Source organism: Drosophila suzukii, chromosome 3, assembly GCF_043229965.1.
Source record: "Drosophila suzukii chromosome 3, CBGP_Dsuzu_IsoJpt1.0, whole genome shotgun sequence".
Lineage (NCBI taxonomy): Eukaryota > Metazoa > Arthropoda > Insecta > Diptera > Drosophilidae > Drosophila > Drosophila suzukii.
The window spans coordinates 13,680,098-13,691,915 of NC_092082.1; the positions used below are offsets into that span (position 1 = coordinate 13,680,098).

The window sequence follows — 11,818 nt, forward strand, 5'->3', positions numbered from 1 at the left end:
TTATTGCAACATATCAATCACGAGGTTAAGTGGGATCCGTGAAATGTGAGGGAACATGCATCAAGCAGCACGCAACTGCGGAGCCATCCAATCCGCAGTCCACAAAATGAAAACATTAACCGGGAACAACAGAAAATGGTCAGAAATGTACACACCGGGCCTAAAAACAACAGCGGAAAGTTGCGGCCACCGACATTCATCAACATCAACATCAAAAACAAACAGCAAAAGGCGCGAGGCCCAAAACAAGAGTGGTTACCCCAGGCCCCCTTTTATAGAGAGGGTTCCAGAGACCCTCGACCATCCATTCCCATTCCCCATTTCGGGTCGATTTATAGTTGAGACGTCTCGAGGAGCTCGCCGCTTTTTGGCGGTTGTCGCGGTTTCTCTGAGCCCGGAATTATTATCCCGCACTTTAGGCGATTAATTGACTTTATGACTCTATGAGGGGAGGGGTGCTTTATAGAACGACCATATTACAGAGCCTGTGAGCCAATGGGGTTCCAATTAGACAGCACTTCGTTTGCCGTCAAGGCAGCTGGGAAAGACTTTCCCAGGCCTTAAATAAATGTACAAACATATATTTCGGTAAGTCAACTTAGAAAATTATAAACCTAAAATAATTTTCGAATAGCTGGATATTTTTAGCTTATAAAGAGCTCTTTAATAGCAAGCTTTCTCACATTCGGCCAGTGAGCTAAATACGTTCTCATTATTTTGAATGCAGCCGGAATATTCGAATTGCCAGCATACTTGCTTGTAATATGTCCATGCTATGCGAACTTTACCTCCACACTTTCCATCAATGGGGCCTGGAGCATTACATTTCTCTAAATAAAACAAGTGATACACAAAATGGTATAAAAAATGACTATTATGATTTAATACTTGTATTGATGCCATAAACCGAATGATTTAGTATAGCTAGCAGAACCACTATCAAAATCCATTTTAGTTTCATTGTAATCCTCTTCAAACTTAAGACAACTATTAAAATACAACGTTTTTTGACTCTGCTTATAAAGCATTAAATGTAATAATGTTATACCTCATTAATGCGAAGCAAATCCTTTTTAACGCCTTAAAAATTTCAATAATAATAGTAAAAGTACCAGAACAATGATAAAATATATTAGTTTCTTGGTGATATCTTTCCAGCTTGTATTGCTTACAGCCCAGATGAACTCATTGATTGGCAGCAAATCGAGTGACTAACCCTATAATGCCCCCATTATTTCCGTTAACATCTCTCTCTCAAAGACCAAAAAAAAACGATGCCACTTCAAGTAATCCCATTTCAGAGGGACCGCCGAAAAAACACCATTGAATTCCGGTCCGTTTCTCCAGTCGAGCGAAAGAAAGGCTGACTTTAAGCAAATTAGCAATTCAACAAAAGTGTCGCCCGTCCCTTAACCCTTGTGTATGTGCCTTAACCCCCGACTGGCCTAATCGTGGCACGTGCTTCGACATATTTAATCACAGGGCTCTGTCTCTCCCGAACAAAAACCGAACGAAACTGGAAAAAGGGGCCAAAGTTCTGTAGCACCACACACATAAAGATAATCCAATCTTATGCTGCTAATTTTACAGCATCCCGAAAATGAAATAAAATCAAATCTCGTGTGTGGACGAGCGTGTGCAAATGTGGTTAGGGGTTGAGGTTTTTTCCAGGGAGAAAGTGTGGGGAAGGGACAAAACCCAGATGAACTCAAAACTGAAAACCGCTGCCAGCTTTGCGAAAAACTTTTGCCCAAAAGAAAACCCTCAGACAAATAAATTCGATTATGCCACACTTGGGAAAAAAAACTCCAACCTAAACACTTCCACATTTGTGAAAACGTATTGCCTTAATATTTCACTTAAAAATAAATTTGTTATCAAATAATAAAAGTGAGCCTTAAAAAAATGTATTTGATATACATTTGTGATTAATTTTCTCTACACCGTAATAAAATTCTATATATATTTTGTGACTAAATCCTTATGAATGAGATCGCCTGCTGCAAGTCTTCTCGCATTGGGCTAGTGAGCTATACATGTTTCTTTTGTTTATTAAACATCCAAGGTAAAAAAATTGCCAGCAAACTCCATAGTTATAGGTCCAAGCTACACGAATTCTTCGCCCACACTTGCCATCAATGGGGATTGGAGCACTACACTTTTCTAGATAAAACAAAAAAATAACATCTGATACAAATTACCATTAAATGTTGAATACTTCTATTATAGCCATTAATCGAATGATTTAGTGTAGCTAGCGCAACCAGTGATACAAACACTTTTAGTTTCATTGTAATCCCCTTCAGAATTTAGACAGATTTTAAAATACTTCATTTGCTTCTGCTTAAAAGTTTTTAGGAATTCGTTTTATATGTACCTGTTTCAAGCGGAACTAACCCTATTAAATGGAACATATCGATACTTTGGATTAACACAAAAACAGTCCAAAAATATAGCTGAAAACATAAACGTAAGCTAAAACTTAAATTACTGTTACTGTTGTTTTGTTTAAATTCTGAAACTATTTTCTACGAAACAAATTTTTTTTAAAATAAAGTAAAAGTTTTAAAATATATGAGGTATTTAATATTTATTTAAGGAACTCTATAATAGCAAGTGTTTTCGCATTCGGCAAGTGAGCTAAATACGTTTTCTGTATTATTAATACAACCCGTATATGGGAAATCCCAGCAAACTTTCAATAAGTAGGCGTACGCCATACTACTTTCTCCTTCGCATTTTCCATGAATAGTCCATGGACCATCGCACTTTTCTAAATAAAACCAATAATAATATCGATTAAAAATATTATAAAATATTAAATACTTGTATTCGCCATTAGCCGAATGATTTAGTATAGCTAGCAAGACCACTATTAAAATCACTATTAGTTTCATTGTAATACTCTTCAAAGTTCAGACACATTTTAAAACATTTGTCTGGCTTTTTCTGTTTATATGGGAATTTATGTATTTATTTTGTACCTCATTGATGCAAAGCCTTACCTTTAAACATGTTCTTGCATTAAGGTTATTGTTATCGATCATAATATTTAGTTTCTTGGTGAAAACTTTCAAGCTTTTCAAACTTAAAATCATTCGTTTATCGTGTCTCTCTTGAAGTCGTTATTATATTAAAGCTTAAAATCTCTTTGTGGCTAATACAAAACCTTACTTAAAAATTTTTTTTAACTTTACAGTATAAGTGTGACTTAGCTAAAAAAAAATATTACAAAAATCCTTAATTTTTGAAAACCTTTTATATTTTTTTTTTTGGGGAACGTTCCCTTATTTTTGCGCCTCACCCCCCGCTGAGACGAAGGCGGTTGGCACTCGTGGGGGGCGTGGCACTTGTATTTTTTCAGCTTTATTTTCTGGCCCTGCTGCTGAGTTGTTTGTTTGGCCAAAGTTTCGAGCCAGCGAGATGCCTAATTCGTTTACCAAATTCACTTTACATAGTTGAGCGAGTCGCAGGCACAAAATATGAAAATTCAATAAACTAGGCGAGTCCTGAAGGACTCCCCACTGGTCCTGCCACTTGAGGCTTAATTGTGCGTCGCTCCACCTGCCCTGGAAAATGGAAAATGGCACGTGCAACACGCGGGGGAAAAGCCGGGAAAATGGAGGGGGAAAACACGGGGCCACACGCACGAACTGCATTCGCAAGTGGGCGTGCATAATTTATGCTAATTCGCCTGAGAAACGCAACCAAAAATAATAAAAATATTTATGTATAAATAAAACAGCAGCAGTAGCAAAGGCAACACATAAACTTTAAGATCAACATGATTTATCTTAACTTATTTTAATGAACATTATCATTGCAGTAAGTCTAATTCCCAAGGTGAAATTTTTAGGATTCTGCTCAGAGTGGCAAACAAAGGCAGTGAACCTAATAACTTATGACTTAGTGGTGCTAAATTCCTTAATTAATTGCTTAAGCTAGCTTGGGTAATTGTGCTTCAAATCAATCAATGTCAGCATACAAATTCTTTAATGTATGTAGTCTTCTTTTTTTTGTTTCTCATAAAAAAATCTTTAGTTAATACAAATACATTGTACCATACCATACCATACCAGTTCTAATTCGTAAGATTTTGCCTTAAAATATTACACATTTGGGACAGTGTATCCTTACATTTCCTTATATAAGATAGTATTCAAATAATTAGCTAGAAAATATTTAAAAATTTTAAAATTATTTTTGTTTAGATGCTTTTGATTAGAAAATTTCTCAAATCAAAAAAACCAATTTATCTACTTTGCGGCAACCTTTGATTCAAAAATTGTACCGACATTACTTCAAATATTTACTATTCCGGTTTCTGGATTCTTTAGATAATTCATTTTAAGATAATTAAATAGTTACACATACCTACTTTAGATTTAAAATTAAAATTGTGGTCCTACCATAGGGCTCACCACTTCCGAATTTTCAGCCCCTCTTAATGCCCTGTTTTAACCCCTTGAAGACCCTCAAAAAAATGTCACTCTCTAATGACCCGCCACACATGGAAAGACTTTCCGCTTCACGCTCTGTCAATTGGCTAGGCGACATAATTATCAGCAGTCCTCGGAAAAAATAAGAAAATGATGATTGAAGCTAATTTCAGTTAGGTGCTAGACCCTACTATTAAAAGATCATTTCTGAGTGCGGGCTGTCGATTCGTTGACCTTCATTGACGCCTATAATAACTTCATTAAAACTGGAAAATAGCCTGACATCATTTGCCTTTTTATTTTTTGTTCAGTTTATATTAATTGTACGCAACTAAAATGTTTGAAATTTTGTAACCAACCCGCATGGCAGACCCCATCAAACTCTTTTTTTGGGTGACATTTTTCTTAAAAAGAATTTCTTGCTACATTTTTTATGAATATTTCCTGACGCAGCTTCTCTGCTTTTAGTCATTATTCACACTGCAGTGATTCCACAGCAAGATAGACATTTTTCTACTAGGAAAAAAATAAGAAAAAAATGAAAATGAAATACCCAAAGGACATTGAAGCTGGGAAAAAACTTGGCCGCTTTGTAGAAAATTCATAAAACTTCCGCTTGGAAAATCTGGGGGGAGGGGGGTTTCGTAGGCCCGGGTCAGCAAACAAGAAAATGGCGCATTTTAAAGTGAACGGAAGCAAAAGGAAAAGACAAGGAAAAGCGAGCAAAAACAAAGTCCAAGGAAATTTTCCGTGTCAAGAAATTTTCCTTCTACTTGAAGCTGCTTTGCCGCCATTTTCTCTTTCTGGGGGTTGCGATTTCCCGAGCTTTTCCTTCCCCCATTTTTTTTTTTTCTTTGTGGGGGTGGCTTGCAAACGAAAATAAACAAAAATCAAAGTTGCAAATAAGAAGAAACTACAAAGTAAGTTAGCATAAAAAAAGTTTAGCGGCGCCTTGTTTTTCGGAAGTTTCAACATCTCCGGGGGAAAAATAGGAAAGGGGGTGGCGTACTTGTACCCCCACAAAGCGCACACACAGATATACAGTTACAGATACTGGGACAAAAGATTCCGTCGAGCACTTTTCGTGCAACAAAAGCCGGAAACAGCCGGCAAAAAGAAGCAAAGGAAAAACTCAGTCAACATCCTCTCAAGTGCTTCCTTCGCTCCTTCGACTGCTGTCTTCCTCTCGGGGATTTCGGTGCTCTAAGTTTTTGCACTGCAAAAAAAATCCATAACGTTTAAAGTATACAGAACTAAAGATATTATTGTTAAAGCTTAAAGATTTTTTAGGAGGAACTGCTTTTATTAAATGCAATTGGCTGCAAAATATACATAACTTCCTAATATCATTAGAACATAATTGAAATTATATTTTAAATAATATACTTTTTTTTCTGATAACGCTTTAAAGAAATTTTAATCCTTACAGACTAAAAAAGAAATCAATCGAAAAATATATTTTAAATTAAATAAAATGTATACATTTATAATAACAATTTTATATATACAATTATATATCATTTTCCATTTATCAATTGCTCTGAACGTTTGACTTAAAATAAAGTCTTTTAAATCTGTTTTCAGGATTCAGGAAACATTTCTATGTGTCATAAGATATTAGAAAACGAGATTTATAAATGTTTTAGTGTCTAAAGTTTCCATTTCAGTATAAAATATTTTGTATACCAATATTCAAAAAAATGTTGCTTAATGTTGTTATTTTATTATTAATGCTAAATGTAGGATAGATACACCTTAAAAACTGATTAAATATTATTTTCCAGGACTTAATAAAAAATTCCGCATGTGTGTTTTATATACTTTTATTTAAGGAAAGATCTAGTTGATTTAAAAAGGTATTTTTCGCGGAGTGTGCTCCTTTTCAGCATGCAGCCAGCGATGTGGCCGCTCAGCCAAGCGCAAGGACAGCTCCCGAGGAAAAGGACGAGAGTGGGATGACAAGGACGAGGACATGGACGAGGACGAGGATGGGAAGGACGACAGCGATGCTCCCTCACCTTGCTCATGCTGATCACGTCTATTTATTGTGCACATAATATGGGAGCAGCTCAGCTCAGCTCCAAGCTGCCAGCTCGTGGTCCTCCTGCTGGTAATCCTCCTGCTCCTTGGACGACTCCTCCTTTTTCTGCTCCTCCGGCTACGTGCGACGCATGCATCGCTGGACACGCTTTGGGGTCCTTCGTGGCCCACCCACCCAATTCCCCCACTTTTCTTCCTTTGGACACTTTTTTCCTTGCTATTCCTATATTCTCCGCTGGGGAAAATTCAATTATCGAATGCGAATTTTTCTCCTCGCTTTTATATTTTTTTCTTCCTGTTTTATTTTACTTTTTTTTTTTGTTTTTTGTTCTTCTCGTTTCCGCTTCGAATGTTTTTTTGTTTCAGCCGAAAGCATCCCAAGACGAACTTTCAGCGTATCAGCATTTATTTGCTGTTGATTTATGCAGCATGCCACCCCCATATTTTCAGCCCCCTTTGGGATGCTCGCTCAGTCAAACAATCGACATCCACATCCACATCCACATCCACGTCCACATCCAGAGCGCTGTTGAATATTTGCCAAGTATGCTGATTGAATTTTTTCCAGTTGACTAAATGATATCAAGGATATTTGCCAGGCAAGCGCGACGACTGCTTTTGCTCCTGCCAGCACGTTGCGCATCTTAAAGCCTATGAATTTTATGATTTTCCCGACTTACAGGACTCTGATTACATTTGGCCAGAGGGCAGCTAGGTATTTGTTTAAGTATTGCCTAATTTAAGGCAAGGGTTACACTAAATAAAAGGGATTAAATAAATACACACCCAAGGGAACTAGATGAAACCTTTCTTCTGTGGTTATATTTATATATTCATAACAATGTAGGTACAATTCGCAATGCTAATTAGATTTAGCCCGAAGGCTTTTTGGGTGGCACGTAAATTTTGCTTAATTTTGGTGAAGGAAAAATTATATATAGGGATGTATAGACCAGGGATATATAAACCAGTGTTTATTTAACAAAACATGAATATGGATTTTAATACTTGTAAATTTTACAAAATATTTGAAATATTGAAATATACTGGAAATAGGACTTACAAAGTAGCATACAAAAATTTATAATAGCCTTATACCAATATTCCATAACTCATAATTCCAAAATTATTAAAGAAACTTTTTGTTAAATTAAATTTACATCAAAAAATGATTACCAAATCTTATAAGCTCTTCAATCTTTTAATTCCTTTTAATGGTGATATCTTGATTGTATCTTCTTGTAAACGCTTTGTGCAACTACCAATTTAATTACAATTCCTGTTGGCAAAACACCGCCCACATTTGCCATGGAGAAGCTTACTTCTTCCTTCCCAGCAATCCGTATCCGTGTTTGCCAATCTGCATCCTTCGGATGATGAATCCTCGTCCTTCAACAGATGCACATCCCTTTTATGTATATATCCATAAACCATTTAAGCATCGCTGCTGGCACATTGACAATTTCCAATATTTAGACAGGCAACTACTAATAATCGTGTTTGGCCGGCGTAAAGCGAGCATGCAGTTGGCAAATAGACGATATCCCAGATGAAACTATCCATCCATCGGATGGATATTGGTTGGAATGGAAGGGAATGGATAATTAACACTGCTGGCAAATGGAGTGGCCTAAACATCAGCATCAGCGATCTATTTGAAACCGTTGCCCTGCAATAATTAATATGCCCAACGTGCAGCAGCAATATGTCGGGGTAAGGGGTCCAAAAAGGGGGTTTTCAGGGGCTAAAAAGGGGGTTTCATTGGGATTGGAGGGGGTGCAAATGGTTCGAGTTTGGTGGGCCATAAAAGGCGTTAAATTGACACAATTGAACACACCCTTGAGATTCGAGTGAGTGAGGGTTTTCTCACTCGTTTGTTTGCAATTGCCGTTGCAGGAACTGATGTTGCTGCGGGGTTTATGATGTTGCTGCTGTGCGTGTTGCTGCTGTTGCGGTGGGGGTTTCATGTTTAATCACAACTGGCAACATCTTCATCATTGCGGCACCGCGAAAATCCGCGAAACAAGTCAGCGATGTGAAAATGTATCCCCAAACGATGAGATGACAATACATCCCTGCTTATAAGGGGGGAGATCCCAAACCCTCCTAAGCTCCCTCTCATATTTGGCCTTTGCAAATATGTGCGACAATTGATATTTGGCATCAGAATGTGATTCCAAAAACGTGACAATGGTTTAAGGGGATTCGATTCAGTGAAAGGTGCAAAATTATGAATCTAATAGGATGAGTAATGCCTTGGAATTTACGGAAGGGGAGAAAGATCTGAAGTATTTAACTATAATAACTATGTTGATAGTTTTATGAAAGCTGCTGAGAAGAAACATGAAAGGTTCTTGAACAATTAAACAGAATTTTTAAATTATCATAACATAAATAGTGGAAAATTCTCGAAAATGTATTATGTCAAAATATTTCATCGTATTTTTATTAATAGACTTTTATTTAACCAATTTACATTTCAAATTGGTTATTCCAAAGTACTTTAATCGCCTCAAATGGGGATCCACCCAGAAATAATTCGCTTTTATTTTCATAATTACTTTCTAGGGATCTAACCAAGCTTACCATAACTATTAAACTACCCCAACCCACTCCTAAAAACCTGCAACTTTCTTAGATCGAAAATGCCTGCAAACCCGACTGTCAAAACAGGCAAACAAATTGTGCAAATAAGTCGGGTAATGTTATTTATGCTCGTAAGATTTTCTGTGATTAAATAACTAAAGCCCAGTCCCCTCGGTGGTTGTGGCTGCAGAATGACAGGAGTTGCAGCTCAGCTGAGCTCCAAATGTGTCAGCATCGGTTGCATATTAATGGCCCGGAGGTGTGCATGCCAATTGTCATGCGCTGAAATGCTTGTTAACAACGTCGATTGCTTTTGGGCAACCAGTCGTCTATATCCCCAATCCACAATCCACAGTGCTCGATTCCCCAACCACATCCACTTCCAGACAAATCCAACTCCTTGCCCAAACGATCCGCCTGCTCTCCCACTTTTTCCTTTTTTAATCAAAAAGAAGTCGATGCTCCTGACTCCTTGACTCCTGACTCCTCCCCCGTGGCAATAACGCCACACATTTGTAATGTTGCTTCTGTTTTTGGCTGAAAGAGGAGCCCAGGAAGCAGCAAAGACAGAAGAGGAACTGCATTGGATGTTTACACTGGGAGAAAAGATTTATCGATAAAACAAATATTTCACTAAAAAATTATAAGCAATATAATCACTCTTGATTCAAGCTTTACTTAAGTGAACTTTCCATACTTCTTTTATGCTTTTCAGTTGACTTAAATCCCAAGATGAAGACTACATATCAAATGATATGGTATGTATACAATTATTTCCGGAAGTGCATAATGATCAATAACATTTAATTTATATGATATAACTTCCAAAATACTGAATACTTTAATGTTACTTTGCATTATACTTTAAAATCATTTTTATCAATATCATGGTATTAATTTAAATACCAAAGAGAAGAGAGAATAGTTATAAGGTTTTGGTTGAAAATGATCTTAAGAAATTATGAAATATTATATTTAAAATGAAAATGGTTAAGAATTGTTTTTAATTATTGTACATTGTACATTATTTTATAGATATAATAAGTTTGTAGTGAGTAATTCTATCGATAGAATATTTGAAGTAATAAAACTAACCAATGTAAAACTGTCTTATTATATGTTTTTTACATATTCCAAGACACTTAGAACCCCAGCATTCTTTTCGAGTGCATCTCTTAGATGCATTTTACAAGTTACTTTAAGGCAATCAATTTGTAGTCGAATCGCGTGGAGCGCAAGAGGGCGGTTCGGGTGATGGGCTGGAAAAACCAATCAAAAGAGCGTTGCGAACGCAAATTGAACGGCAAATGGTTGCAAGATGATATTTCAATACACCAGCTTGCCGGGATCGGATCACCTGTGCTCCGAAAGTCCTAAAGTCCGAAACACCGAACCCTTTTGGCCCCCTTTGGCCATCACTTTTTGGCCATAAATTATCGACGGGCGACGCCTGCGCGTAGTTTTCTTACTTTTTTGCAGTTATGATTATCGCGCCAGGATGGAGGTTGGTATGGGGCTGCTAAAAAAATATTACCGCGTTCCATTCCTGTGTGTGCAAACAAATGTAAAAAATTTTTAATTGACTTTTGCAGTTTTGCAGTTGTCGGAGCCACCGCCAGTTGCACTTTTTATGGCCCCTCGCGTGCATGGCAGCTTAAAAGTTAATAAAACACGCCCAATGATAACAAGCCGCCAACAACATACATATATTGCCCCTGAGGTCTTCATCATCGTTTCCTTTTTCCACCAACATTGTGAGATGATCCCCAGAATCCTCAGTCGATCCTCGCCAGGAGTTTTCGGAGCTTCGAGCTCGTAGAAAAACAATCAATTAGGCCCACAAGTAGCTCCCAACTCCAAGGGAGCGCCATAAGTCGCAGTCCCATTCGCAAACCCATTCCCATCTCCAGTTCCAGTCCCCCGAAGATCATGATGGTGATGATGGGGCTTCGCATGGTTAGGATGGTTGGAGTTGGAGCTGAAGCCGAAGCTGGAGTGTTGCCCAGTGGCATCGACACGACTTTGATTCTCTTTCCGCGCCGACTGGCAGGAGTTTTATGGCCTGCTTTGGCAAAATTTATGTTACATTTTTATAGTTCCAGTGTAAATTGACTTTTAAAATGCAAAAATTTATCATAGCAACGGGCCGCGGTTCGAAGGGGGAAGTCCCGAGCCAACTTTAATTGCTTGGGCAACGAAAGCAGTGGCAACTCTGTCGGAAGCTTTGAAAAGTCACAAAAAAAAAAGCTCTGTGAATGGGGCGATAAACATCTGCGCGGTTTCAAGAGGAAAACAACCCCCAAATTAGTTAAATATAGGGATGATATTCGAAGTAGAATATTTATATACCCATTAGTATTAAAAAATAATAAAATTAGTCTTTCAAAAGACATACAAAGAATATATGAAATAAAATCTCGAGGTCACCAAACTTTGATTTTAGAACTGAATAATGAGCCATTTTCAACATTGAACCAATTGAGCATTGAATTAATTTAGTTCAGAAAAAATTATAAAACAAAAATTGACTTACTAACTTTAGTTGGTGTAAATATAATCCGAAAAGGAAGTTTAAAAATGCTTTCAAAATATAAAAATTTTAAAAAATGGTTAAAATATATTAAAAGGCGGCAAACCTTATCACATAGTCAACACCCCTAGACCTAGATAATAAAGCAAAACACAGTCGCAAAAGCTTTCCACCGAGTCAAAACATTTCGCCAACCTTGGCACTCAACGTTCTTATATCCATA

At 37.2% G+C, this 11,818-nt stretch overlaps 1 long non-coding RNA gene across 2 annotated transcripts; it reads right to left on the reverse strand.

Moving 5' to 3' along the window:
- Positions 1-1,897: 1,897 nt before the first annotated feature.
- On the reverse strand, positions 1,898-2,917 carry LOC136116973 (uncharacterized). 2 transcript variants are annotated; one of them, XR_011604493.1, is made up of 3 exons: positions 2,827-2,917; positions 2,219-2,773; positions 1,898-2,163 (listed from the first exon to the last, which is right to left on the reverse strand). It is a non-coding gene; the product is annotated as an uncharacterized lncRNA (long non-coding RNA). The 2 variants fall into 2 exon arrangements; XR_011604494.1 differs by having other exon boundaries at positions 2,219-2,768; positions 2,827-2,914.
- Positions 2,918-11,818: the final 8,901 nt, after the last annotated feature.